Below are 15196 nucleotides of genomic sequence, written 5' to 3'. Positions count from 1 at the left end.
AAAGCTTAAGAGTAATTTGGAAATTTGAGAAACACTCCCCTAAACAACTATTGAATCAAAAGGGAACTCTCAGTATATAATCATATGCTATTTTTGAATATTGTTTTGAGAATGCACACCAATATATAGGATACAGCCAAACAGAACAGAGAAAAACTTAAAAATCTTAAATGGTTTCACTTTATATTAGTGTATAAACTTTCTGCCATAACAGACTAAAAAATACAGTAGCTCTTCATCTCCATCATTTTAGAGTCTATTGACTGATTTTTCTCTTCCTTCCTTATCTAGTAATATTTGATTGTATGCAATTCACTGAATTTTACATTGCTGAGTGCTTGATGTTGCTGTATTTTTTATTGATACATAATAATTGTACATATTCATGGATTACATGTTACATCTTGATACAAGCACAGAACATACAATGATCAAATAAGAGTAATTAGGACAAGATTCACCTAAAACATTCATCATTGCTTTATGTTGGGAGCATTTGAAAACTTCTAGCTATTCTGAAATACAGTAAACTATCATCAACTATAGTTGCCCCATTGTACCCGTGAACATCAGAACTTCTTCCTTCTATTAAACAGAATTACCCCTTCACCAACATCTCTTCATTTCCCCATCCCACCACCCTGAGCAATCTCTAGTAGCCACCATTCTATTCACTACTTCCTTGAGATCAATTTTTTTTAGGTCCCATATATGAGTGTGAAAATGAAATATTAATCTTTCCGTGCCTGGTTTATTTCACTTAAAATAATGTCCTCCAGATCTATCCGTGTTTCTGCAAATGACAAAATTTCCTTCTTTATCATGGCTAAATAATATTCCTTTGTGTATATACACCACATCATTTTTATCCATTCATCCTTTGATAAACCCTTAAGCTGATTCCATAATTTAGCCACTGTGAATAATGCTGCAATAAACACTGAAGTGCAAATATCTTCTGGTTACATTTTATGACTTTGCCTCACCCAAGCAAGGTTTAGAGGCATGCCCTTCCCCTCTACAATGCTCACTGTGTCAGATGTTGCTGTATTTGTTTAAAAAGTGTTGGACCTCTTCTGGCAGGAAGTTATCTGTGCATTAATCTGATTCTTCTGAGGCTTGGTTTTAAACCTCTTTTAGGGCTTGTGTTAGGAACCTTTTTTTGAGGGCTAATTTTGTCCCAGTATCACAGTAAGCTGGCAATTTTTCTTTTCTTACAAATTGCACTTGCCAGCTTCTTGGGGGTTTCACTCTGTGCATAACAGTTTGGTATTCAGCCAGGTTCTCAAGAGCACCCCTGCACAGATTTCACAAATTCTTTCTCTGACCAACTCCCTCCTTTCCAGAACTCTATTCTTCAATGACCAGCCACCTCAACTCCCTAAACTTTGACCTCCGTCTACTCGACTCAGAGAAATTAATGGGTTTTTTTTGTGTCCCCTAATTTCCACCACAGTTTGGAAATTACCTCCAAGTAGAAAGCCTGGGTGATGTTAGGGCTCTTCTTGTTTGTTTCCCTTCTCTCAGGAATCACAGTCCTGCTCTATTATCCAATGTCAGAAAATAGTTATTTCCTGTGTTTGTCCAGTTTCATAATTGCTTATAGTTTGAGGATACTTCTCAATTATGTTATAAGCATAAACTATAGTCACTCAATAGTCTTTAAAAATATGATTCTATTAGGGACCAGAGTAAGATGAGATGAGCAAGGCACCTAAGGCACCCCACCCCATTCACCTCTCCCCAGTTCCAGACCAGTTCTTCCTTGTTCCGCAGAGTGGGGTCCATGGATCAGCAGCATCAGAATTACCTGCAAACTTGATAGAAATGTAGACTCTTGGGCCCCACCATAGACCTACTGAATTAAATTTACATATTAAAAAGATTTCAAATGACTTGTATACACATTAAAGTTTGAAAAGCAATACCCTAGTTTATTTTATCATTTATGCAATTATTGAACTTCTGTATTGTTTTCAATTATTTTGCTATTATAACTGTTAACACTGTATAGAACTCCCCTAAGGAGTAATTATTTCATTAGAAGAGACACATTAAAGTGGGAATCTTAGATCACTAAACTCTTTCACATTTGTAAATTCTAACCTACTGTGCTCTAAAAAACCAGACTTCTTAAAATTATGAATTAGGAACTGAAGAATCAATATAGCAAGTGGTTATAAACTTACTTGGGTTTGAATCCCAGCTCTGACACAACAAGCTGGGAAACTTTGTGCCAACGACTTAACTAGTTCAAGACTTAACATACTCACGTGGTAAATAGGGACTATAATAGTACATACTTCACAGGATTGCTGTGAGGGTTAAATTAGCTAAAATAAATAAGGCACTTAGAACATGGTAAATGCTACTTATGGGTTTCCCATTATCATTCAGAGAAAAGCAAGTAAATAAAGAGGCTCTGAGTGAACCAAATACACCATTTTATGGTCTGAACTTTCCAACATCATCTATATGTGGCCTTTTTACTTCATCCCTGGTACTCAGATTTTCTAAGTAGCTGTATGACAGAAGTGTACTACATTTGAGAATTTCGTTTTTCCTCTCTGCATTTATTACTTCATAACCAGGTTGAAGAGCTGTGTGGATTACTAGTCTTCTGCTAAGGCTAGGTACAAAAAATTAATCTCAACTGCATAGGATCAAAAGATCAAGAACCATGACACACGTTCTACTTCTGTCTCCCTCTGCTCCTCAGAGGATCCCTCACTCAAGCCAAGACAGAAACATCAATACAGAAGATAATCCAAACTGTATGTGCTGGGTCAGTGCAGCAGTTTTGTTTGGGTGAAGTCAAGACAGCAGTCACGAAGAAGGAGGAGTCAAATCTAAAGGACAGAGATAGGTAGCAAAGTCAGAAACCCAGAGAAAATACGGAAACAGCAAGAGATTCAGGTGAAGACACATTAATGAATTCAGGCCTTTCTTAAACAGAACAGTGTCATCAGAACAATGATTCCTATGGTGCCAGCCGCACACTGGGGTGGGGCAGGCCCAGCTGCTGAAGGAAGCTGTGTTGGGCCAGAATCAATTATTACATGTGGCACCCTATTATTTAGGTGCTTGCTTTCAGAAGTGAACAAATATGAGGTACTTTGAGACCCTGAAAATCATTCTTTCCTATATTATTAATTACAAGTACCACAGTTCAGCAGTTAAAAGAAATTTGAATTTGCATTGCACGTCAGTACCTTAATTCAGGACTAACTAAAAATACTTAAAACTTAAAGTTCTCTATTCTTTAAATCATATTTTTGCCTTCTCTAAGAAAAGATAACGGAATAGCTGCCTGCCCTCAAACAAAACATTCAAAACACAGTTGCTATTTCTCAAGGAGCTTCTTGCATAAGGGTAAGAATGAGGTGAGTTTTCTTTCCATTTCTTACAAACTCTGAGCAAAAGCTATTTCCAAGTGGCATGCTCTTTTATTCTGAAACTCAGTGAATTTTTGTTTAATAACTAAAAATCTACTAGAGAATCTGCTTATGTATGTATTATTTATTTTAGATCAAAAATCAATATAAATAAATTAAAAAATAAAAAGTGAGAGAAAGAAAAATGCCTCAAAGTAAATTCCTTAGATTAAGACTTGGCCCATCTCACTGGAAATCAACCTTGATATCAGCTCTTCTTTCCCCTCAACCATTAGAAACTTTCACCTAGAAGTGCTGGATACTCTACTAGAGAAAGCTTCCCAACATGCACACGAAAAGAACAATCTGAGGAGGACTCTGAGAAGAACTACTTCTGAAAAAAGAAAATTCTAAAGGTTGATACAATCTCAGAGTTGAGAAGAGTAGAGATCCACTCTTTCCTGCCTCTACTTCAGCAAGTTTTTCCTCCACAACATCCCCGCATGAGATTGATCAGCCTCCACCTGTACACCGTCAGTGATGGAGAACTCAGTGTCTCAGGTGCAGGTCAATCTGTTTTCATGCAGATGACAAACTTATTTATTATATTATTCATTAAACTGAGCAGAAATCTATTTCTCTGTAACTTTTCCCCATTGACTCTGGCTACGTATTTCGGTGCCTCTGAATCCAGTTCCTCTCATACCTGAAATTCAAATTACAGAAACTTGGAATGCTAAAGCTGCAAAATTTCTAGTGTGACCTCAACTACTACGTGTGCTAGAGTCTTGGATGTGCACTTTTCTTCTCTCTGAATCTACCTCCAGCAGTACCACATTAGAGGCTGAACTGACTGGAGTGAGGGTGTGGGGTTACAGAGTGGGGTAGAAATCAGCTGATTACAAATGAAGTACCAAGGAACAGCAGGAAGGCTAGTGTGGCTACAGCAGAGATGGCAAGACAGAGAGTGGTAGGAGGGATAAAGCCAGCAGGCCTGATACAACATGGTGACATTCAGGGTTTTATCCTGAGTATAACAGGTAGCCACCAAAGGGTTCTGAGCAAGAGAATGACAGGAACTGTTCAACATTTTAAAAAGAAAACTTTTATTCCTAAATGGAGAACTGACCGGAGAGGTGTAAGAGGAGATAAGGAAGGCCAGCAGGAAAACCATTTCCACCATCCAGGTAACACAATGGTGACTTTATTAGGGCAGCAGAGGAGTAGGGGAGCAAGGGGTGGTTTGGGATGTACACTGAAAGGAAGGCATATAAGCCTCACTAATGGACTGGATGTGGGGTATGAAAGAAAGAGAAAAGTCACAGATAACTTTTTAGGTTTTGGCCTGAGCAACTGAGATGAAGAAAAACAGGCATATTTTGGGAGAAGAGTTCAAGAGTTCTATTTTAAATATATTAGGCTTGAAATGTTTATTAGACTTTCAAATGGAGATGCTGAAATCACATAAATGTGAGCCTAGAGTTCATGGGAGAGTTCAAGGTAAAGAAATAAATTTGGGAGAATAGATGGCATTTAAAGCAACAGATCATGTGAGATCATGCAGAGAATAAATATAGAAGGCCAAGGACTGAGCCCTGAAAAAGGTCAACTTTTAGAGACCAAAGAAGAGAAGGTAGTGAAGGAGATTCTATATTTTTATGACTCTTTCTCAAAAAGAAGTTGTAATTATTTTATGTCTACAAACTATGAAGTCCATAGCCAACCATCATAATCCTATTCAAAAACCACCTTTTACAGTCACATGTCTGCTCTTATTTTTGACTCCTGACCAACTGGCTGAGTCTGGATAGCTGCATTTCACCTGTCAGCTGCTCAACTACCCTATTCCTGGTCTCTGGTGTATGTCCTAGTTTCTGGATCAAAGCTCTCACAATGACTAGGAAATTCTAGTTGCCAACACTGACCAGGAGGCACATTGAGAGCATGTTCCCCAGAGCTGCCAAAAGTTCTCGGCATGTGCTCAGTGAAGCACACAGTGAGTGAGTGTTCAGCAATTAATCAGGCGACAGAGAACAACTGATATATTAGAGGACTATAGAATGAGCCAGATCAAGGCTAGAACAGAGAACACAAGACCTTACTCCAGGCTAGTCCCCCAGGGAAATCTGCTCTAGGTCACCTGGTATGATCAGATATTACCCAAAAAAGTTGAAGTAATCTAAAATTTATCATGTGTCCATGAAAGCGTTTCCTGGAAGCTGCTAACATTATGAACCAAACTGTAGGTACTGCACACAATGGGTGCCTGTTCTTGCTGCCCTCTAGTCTCAGGGTTCCTCTCCCAGCCTCATCCGTAAAGGGAATTCCAACCTATCTCAGAGGTGTTAGTGAAGATTAAACCAGATAATATAAGTGCCTGGTACATAGAAAGTGCTCAATATATATTAGTTATTCTTATTTATACTTTGATGACCACAAAACGTCAGCCAGCTGAATGGTAAGCACGTCCCTAGAAACAACACTTTTAATGCTCTCCTAGAACACAATAAATGTTTTATTTTGTGTGTTTTGTGTGAATTATTAAATGATCAACAGAATTTAAACTTAGCCTGAAAAAACTATTCTCCCTTTTTCTAAACTTCCCTACCCAGTTTAGCACAATCATGTTAAACAACTAAGAAGTAGAGCTGTAAATCTATTAACATGAGATTGTTAATACCAATTCTAAATAAAGATATTAAGCAAAACAGAAATCTCCAAGCCTGACAAGTATTCTGCAAGACTTATTTAGGCATGGGTCTGTTATTTTAAATGTCTATATCCTTTAAGCATATTTTTGTTTCCCTTTATGAAATTTAACTAAAGTCATTAAAGTTTGTAACAGAAGCAGGAAATCATTTGCAAGACCAGCATGGCTATTTTACTTTTATTAATGAAAAGTTATGTAATACTTTCTGCAAATGATAGAGTCCCTTTCTTGTAAGTCTTTTAATATTTATTAAAATGTAAAAGAGTTATCATGCTAGAGTCCATTTTGGAAACTGAGAGTTTCTATTATTTGACAGCAATCAATTCCGTATTATTTTAGCTCAATTACCGAAATGGCTATGCTAAGAGTTATGTTCACCATTATTCATACTCATTAACAATAGGTCAACCGTGTCTAGTACTTGACCTAGAAGCTCAAGTAGGTGTGACTGAACAAAACTACACTAACAGAGTCTCAACTCCAAACCACCAAGTCACATCACTGCCCTTTGTCTCTAAAAAATACACTAAACAAAAGAAAAATAAAAAGCAGTGTTCCAGGAACCATTTAAAGGGCTTGCTTGCATTAATACAAAGTGCTACACAAAACAACCAAAGAATACAAAAGTACCTTAAAGAATCCAAGAGAAAATCTATAACTAAGGACAAGAAGGTGTTCATGGACCATACCAGTATTCAAAAGATGAAATCCCATACTTTCTATAAACTAAAAAATGAAACCTATAGGTACGTATTTCCCTATATCTCTATTCCATGGAATCTGGGTCTTTTAAGATAATTAACACATTAACTACTGTGTGAGTTATATTTAACCAACACTAGTTTTGAGCCCAGGGCCTTCTGAAGCATATATAACTCACACATCTCTTTACCTTGGGAGCCACGTGATACACAGGCAACTCAAGCTGTCATGCTGTAGCACACATGTTATGTGATGGGTGGCCCCCTGGGCAAAACCCGTAGTCGGTTCGTGAAATTTTCTTGAAGTTCTTATTGTTACAATTAACATTGACAATTTAATTCTAAAAATGTGGATTAAACAGAAGTCAGTAAATTTCATTTTTCTATTTATGTTTACCTTTAAATTATACTTAAGCCTGACAAGTCAAGAAACTCACTTTACCCTTATGAACTATATTTCAAGTTCTCACATTACTTTTTACCTTGCTAATTTTCAAGTTTTTATATTACTTTTTTATTGAAGTATGTTTTAGGAAAAAGCATACTACACGAAAGTACACATAACATTTGCTGCATTTCCATGCTGTTTACATCTTTTCATGGCATATTCATGTCCTTTCTCAGCTTGTGTTTTTTCATAGCACACAGCGCATCTTCTGGCAGAGCCCATGTTTCTGAGAGCAAGTCACAAATGGCGAGGGAAGGGATGGCACTGCAGTAGGTGTTTCATCAGTCTGGAGCAGTTTTAGGCAAACTTGTTGTTTGAATTTTGTGATCGAGATCTTCTTTTTATTCACAACTCTGTATGTAGAGAACAAGCAAGTTCACCAAAGCTAATCCTGTGATTAGCTCTAATGCTAATTTTCTGAACGACTTTATGCCAAGTCTCAAAGACCATGAATATGACTTCAGTTGATCTAAGAGGTCAATTAACACCTTCGAATTATTACAACCTACAATCTTATGCAGTTTTTCTGCAACACCTTTTCTTGTTTCAACTGCTTTGGTGTCTTCGCCATGCATAGTACTCAGCATCAGTACATCTCTCTTATCCTTCCATTTGAGGACAACGACTCACAAGTCACTTTCTCAAGCAATTACTTCGTTCTTATTTAGCTTCACTTTTATTACATCTGGCAGGTTTAGCTTCTTGTTACTTCTTAGTGTGCCCACCAGATACACAGACCACTCAAGGAGTTAATGCGCTAGGTGGATGCTGGTATAGCAGTTGTCAGTATCTAAAACACGTCTACTATCAGGTAAACCTCCGAATAGCTTCATGACAACTGAGGATAAAACAGAAATGCCAGATCTTGCTTCCTTCTCACAACAAATTTTCACATTCCAGGCATAAGCATCTTTTAGGCAAAGTTTGAAAAGTTTTATTCCAAATTTATGGCACTTGTTCTTTATGTACTGTACAAAACTCAAATGTCCACGAAATGGCACCATTGTTTTGTCAATACACATTTCCTTATCTGGAACTACAGCAACCTGAAACCTTCCAAGAAGACGATCAAGAAGTGGCTGGATCTTTGAAGAGATGGTCACCAGGAAGACATTCTCTGTTGTTAGAGAACTGCTACATCCTCAGAAGCACTTCAAAGCAGTTACGTGATATAAGCCTTTCCACTGAATTGTCACACAAAACATTTTTTGACCAACAGTCCAGAAGTCTTGGCTTCTTGCTAAGACCCATCCAAAGCAATTGTCCTCAAAATCGTTCCATTTCTTGAGAAGTAACATACCACTTTTTTAGTCAGGTGTAGGGTTTGATATTACCCTTCTGTAAAGTCTGACTTGCGTAGACATTAGTTTCCTTTATCATGTAGTCAATAGCATCATCTCTTATAAAGAATTTCAAACAATCACAAGGTGTTTTTTCATGGAGATTTACCACAATTTCGGTTGGAACACCAGGGTTACTTTCAACAAAGTCAAAAATCTTCATGTTACTTCCTAAAACTGGAGCCCAGGTCAGAGAACTTACACTAGTCACTACAGGATCTTCAGAAACATCAGGCAAAGAATCACTCTCACTAAAATCGGCTACAATTGGTTTGATTGTTTCAATAATAGATTTTGAACAACCTTCCCCAATGGAAAGATGTGCATGTAATGCTCTAGTTTTTCTTGGTGGGCTACAACTGCTGTCAGAACTGTCCCCACTTGTCTCCACTAGGACGGTGCTCCTCTGAATCTTCACTAAATAGATCAACAGCTTCATCACTCATGTCCGAATCTTCATTTACCATTTCCTCCAATAATGCCTTGCGCTCATTTTCTCTTGAGAACAAAAAATGAAAAATGAACTGATGTGATGATCACTACATGTGCTAGACTGTGTTCTCTGATTACCATAACTTCTGATTGTTCATTTCCCCTTAAGTATCTTCTTGGCAGCTCTTTGAACAAAATCTATGAGATAGTATGTGGGGACGTGACACTGTTGCACATACATAGAGGGTACCATTCAGAGGTCACCATCCAGGACCACCTAAGGTCCACTTCAGACACAACTAAATACCTGTGGGATTATAAAGACTCAATTCTCAGAAACAAATTCAATAAGTATGTCCTGAGTCACATACAACTCACGTGGCGTGCAGTGTAAAAATTAGTTCTAGTGCCGTGTGAGTTGCATGTAACTCATGCACAGAAAACAATAAAAAAATGACAAATTTTTCATTAAATTAGAAAGGATCATTTTGTTTTCGAAGTTTTTATTCTGTTTTCCTAATTAACACTGTAGCCCCAAGGAAAATTTTTTTTTCTAGTGTGACAGTCAATGTGTTAATAATTTTCATTTTTTTCCAACCATTGGACAGAAAAGCTACTTCTACACTATAATTTTCAAATCAACAAATTTTGATTTTTTTTGCTTAAAATACTTATTTTGAAATAATTTTAGATTTACAAAATAGTTACAAAGATAGTACACTGTTTCTGTATACTCTTCACCCAGTTTTCCATAAAGTTAATATCTTATATAACCACAGTACATTTGTCAAAACTAAGAAATTAACACTGATATATTACTATTAACTAAACTAGAGACTTTCTTTACATTTCACCTGTTTTTCTAAAAATACCTTTCTTCAGTTCCTAGGTACAAACCAGGGTACCATATTGCATTTCATGTTTTCTTTTAATGCTTTATGTTTCGGTATATGACACACTCCTATTTTATTAACAATGCCCTCATTATAATTACTATAGAAAATAAACCTAAAATTCCCTGGAAAATATGATTTATTGGATATTAGGGAAATATTACATGAAGATTCATATAAACTTGATATTTATACTGATACTTTATTGAAGAGAAAAAAAGGTAGATCACTGAAGTAAGATGTCACTTACCTATTTGCAAGGCTCCTGTAGAGTCATAAGATATATGGTAAATCCTTTCAATTAATTCTGTAATAGAATATAAAGTAATATTATAACCATATTCAGATGATCCATTTTTACCAAATATATATATATAAACTGCTTTCCCTTCATTTTCAACTTTTTCATTTCATTTTCAACAAGAAAGAAAATCCAAGAAAACAAAAGAAACTGGCAGAGAATTTGATAATCAGGTGGTTACTGATGACAACAGAAAGGGAGGTTTATTATTAGGAGGAGTAGAATTCAGACTGCAGGGAATTTAAGGAATAAACAGGAGGTAAAAAATCAGACTCTTCTTTCAAGTAGCCTGAAGAAAGAGAATGAGGAAAGAGATTGAAAATAAAGAAGAAATGCTTAATAGAATAAGGTCCTCCAAGAGGTAGAAAGGAACTAAGAGCACAGGCAAAGGAACTGACTCGAAAGCTATGGCAGACACTAGTGGTTGCCTACCCAGTCTTCCCTTCTTTCTGGATAACAGAATCCTAATTTTGTTCACTGTCAGAGGAGTGTAGGGCCATGAATATTGACTCATCTAAGCCAAACATAGGATCTATACCCCTTGCCACTGACTGGTTTAGAAACAAGTATGAGATATAATGTTGGCTAGTGAGTCCATGTCTTCTACAAGGCTTCTAAGAAAGTTTTCTTCACTCTTAAAAAAAAAAAAAGAGAGACTCTTTTCTTACAGTCTTGGGTACTTTGATATGAAGATGTAATTCTTAGAGCTAAAACTGCCATCTTGAGATCACGAAGGGAAAAGTCCGCAGACAAAAGCCAACTCACCCAGGAAGGCAGAATGGAAAGACAAAAAGAGCCAAGGAGACTGATGACAGCAGTTAGCTGCTATATGAACCAACTATAAAACCAACTTTCTCCCAGGTTTCTAGTTACATTAAACAATAAAATGTACTTATTACTTAAGCCACTTTGAGTTGGGTCTTTTGTTACTTCCTCACTGAAAGCATTCTAACTGATAGAAAGATACTTTCACCGAGATGTATGTGGATGAAATTACCTTTGCATGTTGGAGACAGGAGTTGGAAAGTTTCAGTCGAAAGTTTCATTTATTAAACAAAATGAAATTCATACAGATCATACAGATCTTTTTTACAAAGGGATTGGCCATAACAACTCTTTCCTGCTTTAAAAAAATCAAGTATTTTAATAATAATAATAGCTAGTAATGAAGACGATGATAAATCTATTTTTAAAAGCTAAGCATTTTATCCTTTCATTATTTACCTTCTGCATTCCATTTGACTTCAATAGTGAAACCATACAAATCTCTTCTACTTTGTGTTTATAACAATTTTCATGTCAGTTTCATTTTTTTCATACTTTCACAGTATGTAACACAATATCACAATAGTTTACAAAGGGAATCCTTAACTTCGAAAAACAAACATGTTGAAAACCAAACAATTTATAAAAATATTTCTATATTTATTTCCATATATTTTCTAAATCTGGTAAAGAAAAGAAAACAACATTTCAACCACATCTGTGGAATGATACCTTTGATTCATACCAGAGAGTGGAAAATCAACACTGTAGCCAAACAGATAAATACCAGAGAAAGCATGATTTTAGCACAAATGACAAAAAGCACGAGAATTGTGTTCTTATCCAGCAGTTTCCAAATGGTGAAAAAAAAAATTGAAAGTTAAATTATAAAACAGTTTTGAAGCCCAAAACATTCTTCCCATAGAAACAATGTTACTATGAGTCATTCCATTACTAGGCCAGTCCATAAAACTCTTGTAAAACCATATGCCTGAGACTATGTTTGAACTATACCAAAGCAGAGTAACAGCCTTTCCTTTGGAAAATACATCATTTTTTCCCCTCCCTCCTCTACCAAGTCCCAGGGGAGAAGGCCTAGTCAGGGCCTCTGTTCACCTCTCTGAGTTCATCTTTCACACTCCCCACTCCACACAGTCCCTGGGCAGCCACACTGAACTTCTCCAACCTGCAGGGCTTTCTCCCTGCCAAGTCATTGCTGTTATGCCCTTCCCTTCCTCTTTTTGTAGCTCACCTCCACTCAGTCTTCTGCTCTCAGCGTCAATGCTACTTCCTCAGGAAGGCCATCCCTTATCTTCACACTGAGTCATGTGCTCCCAATGTGCGTGCTCTCACATCAACACTACACTTCACTGTATCAGCATTCATCACACTGTAGTCACCTTGTCAACTGAAGATACATAATACATACTTGTTTGTATGAATGAATTTTCATAAGAAAAGGCACTTCAATGCATTTTTAATCCGATTTATGGAATATTTAAACTGTTCTATGATTATTGCCAAGAAAGAAGGCAGTTTTCCAAAGAAGAATTCCCCACTCCTGAATTTACACCTAGAGACTGTTCATAGCAAGGAGGCTACCTACCTATCCAATGTCTTTCCCACTGCTGGTTTATAGTAACTTAAATGAAATATTATTTTTCTAGTAGACAGGAATCAGTATTTTCTAATATTAACTTTATCTCTTTCTTGCAGATGTCACTTATTCTTATGGCTTTTACTATAAGCAATGAAATGCCGATTCCCAAATTTTTATCTCTAGGCCTGATTTTTGTCTTAACGGTAACAGCCAAATTTCCAGCTGTCTACAATTTTATACCTGAATGTCCCACAAGGACTTCACCCCATCCCCTAGATTCTCTCTAACCTTTCTCTTCTCCTGTGTTCCCTATTTCAGACAAGGACATCATTATCTAATCACTAGAGCCTCACATTCAAGTTTTCTCATGCCTGCTACTTAAAAACACTGATCATGGCCGGGCGCGGTGGCTCACGCCTGTAATCCTAGCACTCTGGGAGGCCGAGGCGGGTGGATCGCTCGAGGTCAGGAGTTCGAGACCAGCCTGAGCAAGAGTGAGACCCCGTCTCTACCAAAAATAGAAAGAAATGATTTGGACAGCTAAAAATCTATATAGAGAAAATTAGCCAGGCATGGTGGTGCATGCCTGTAGTCCCAGCTACTCGGGAGGCTGACGCAGTAGGATCGCTTAAGCCCAGGAGTTTGAGGTTGCTGTGAGCTAGGCTGATGCTACGGCACTCACTCTAGCCCAGGCGACAAAGTGAGACTCTGTCTCAAAAAAAAACCAAAAAAAAAACAAAAAAAAACACTGATCACATCGGAGCTTGTCAGAAATGCAGAATCTCAGGCCCCACCCCAGACCTGCTGAATCAGAATCTACCTTTTTTAACAAAATTTTCATATGCACATTAAAATTTGAGAAACACTGATCTATAATTCCTCTCTACCCCCCCACAACTCTAACACCAAGTCTACAAAAATATTACATATTCCCTCCCATCCATTTCTTTTACCACTGCCCTCATTTAAGCCATTGCCTCTTGTCTGGAACACCGCAACAACTTCTTAGCTGATCTCATTCCTCTAGTCCACTGGTTCTCACCCAGAATTTTAGAAGAGATGTTCTAAACAGTGTACAGCTATGAGAAAGGTCATACGGTTGGCAGGCTAGATCTGTGCATAATATAAAGCTTATTGCATTTATGTTGCAATCTAAAATCTGTGGATGCTCACAAAATTGTCACATGGGAAAGCATGCCAAAAAAAAGCCCCAAAAGATTGAGAATCACTCTTCTCGTGTGGCCTTGTTTCAATCATTCTCCATGTTGACCTCAATTTTCTTTCCAAAATACAAAACTGCTCATGTTATATCCTTCTCTAAAACCTTTTAGTGGCTTCCGAACATATCATATACTTCTATACCTCTACCCTCCTATTCATGCTTTTCCCTTTTTTCTTCTCCTCCTGGCAAAAATTTTGCCCATCTTCTAAAGTCCTGCTCAAGAGTCATCTCACTGGAGTAGAGTCATCTCATATCATGAGCTTCCTTTAATAAATAACTGCTTCTCCATCCCCTCTGCAATCCACTCCACTTCGTTCATCACATGATTGTAGCACTCATATTGCCGTAGAAAGGGCCATGGCTGTCTGTCTTCTCTGGCAGACAAGGACTTCCTTAAAGGAATTCTATATCTCAATCACTGACACATGGTAGATACTCAAAACATGTTAAAAGAAATCAATTACCATTTATACTTAACATCATTAAAAGCTGTAGAACTTATCACCGATAAGGTGAATATATTAATAAACTTACAAGTATCATATGCCTATAAGATGAAATCATTTACAAAATAAAATAAAACATGAAAATCTCTCTGCTCTATGTATCCCAGCATAGAGTTTGAAACCGCATAGCCTGTTCAAGGAAAGGCAGTGGCTGGCAGTAGCTACAGCACAAGAAACACTTTAAGAGTGAATGGGCCCATTTCCTTAAAGCCACTCCATTATTGGGAGTTCTTTTAATTTTCAGTACTTCGGAGAGAATAGAAGAGGTAATTCAAGGTTAATTTAAAATGCATTTCTTTGATTACCAGTGATGGTGAACATAATCCCACATCTTTATTACTCATTATCTGCTAAAATACTCTGTTCACTTATATACTAATCTTGATGGTTTTTTCCTCACTAAGTCTGAAAGAACTCTTTTCAGGTATTACAGATATCAACCTTAGTCACACTTGATATAAGCATTTTCTCCAGTCTGGCATGCTACTTTTTTATTGTGAATAAGTCTTACATTTTATATATTCAGAAGTGTTGATCTTTTTCTAGATGAGTTTTCCATTACTCTAATACTGAATTATCAATCCATCACAAATCTGATGAACATTATAGCCTATTTTCTACTAGTTTTCAAAAATATGATTTTAAAAATATTTAGCTCTTGACACCAGCTGACCTGACAAAGACATGATGTGCATAAACATTTAGATACTAGCCATTAACCTCCCTCTTCCAATCCTACTCCCACTCCCTTTGCTAAGATGTAGCTAGGGAATTCCCTTTCATCCAAACTCCATATTCATTTTAATTCAGCCTCCCCTCTATTATATAACAATGAGGTATCTCTAAATATGGCTCTGAGGCATCCACACTCTCTATGGAAGAATTAAGAATTAAAATTTTAAGA

The 15196-nt window shown here is 37.0% G+C and overlaps 1 protein-coding gene across 9 annotated transcripts in view; it reads right to left on the bottom strand.

Moving 5' to 3' along the window:
• ZNF438 (zinc finger protein 438) overlaps nucleotides 1–15196 on the bottom strand; it is a 168788-nt gene that overhangs the window by 129181 nt on the left and 24411 nt on the right. For 7 of the 9 annotated variants that reach the window (XM_045554355.1, XM_045554345.1, XM_045554336.1 and 4 more), the window contains one exon: nucleotides 10149–10205. The gene's annotated coding sequence lies outside the window, so the exon portion shown is untranslated. Of the gene's footprint in view, nucleotides 1–10148; nucleotides 10206–12216; nucleotides 12373–15196 lie in introns of all 9 variants that reach the window. The other 2 variants (XM_045554320.1, XM_045554328.1) reach the window with 1 other exon arrangement.

This window comes from Lemur catta, chromosome 1 (assembly GCF_020740605.2).
Source record: "Lemur catta isolate mLemCat1 chromosome 1, mLemCat1.pri, whole genome shotgun sequence".
Taxonomy (NCBI): domain Eukaryota; kingdom Metazoa; phylum Chordata; class Mammalia; order Primates; family Lemuridae; genus Lemur; species Lemur catta.
Note: the sequence above shows the minus strand (reverse complement) of the source record. Positions and strands in the feature narration are given on the sequence as shown.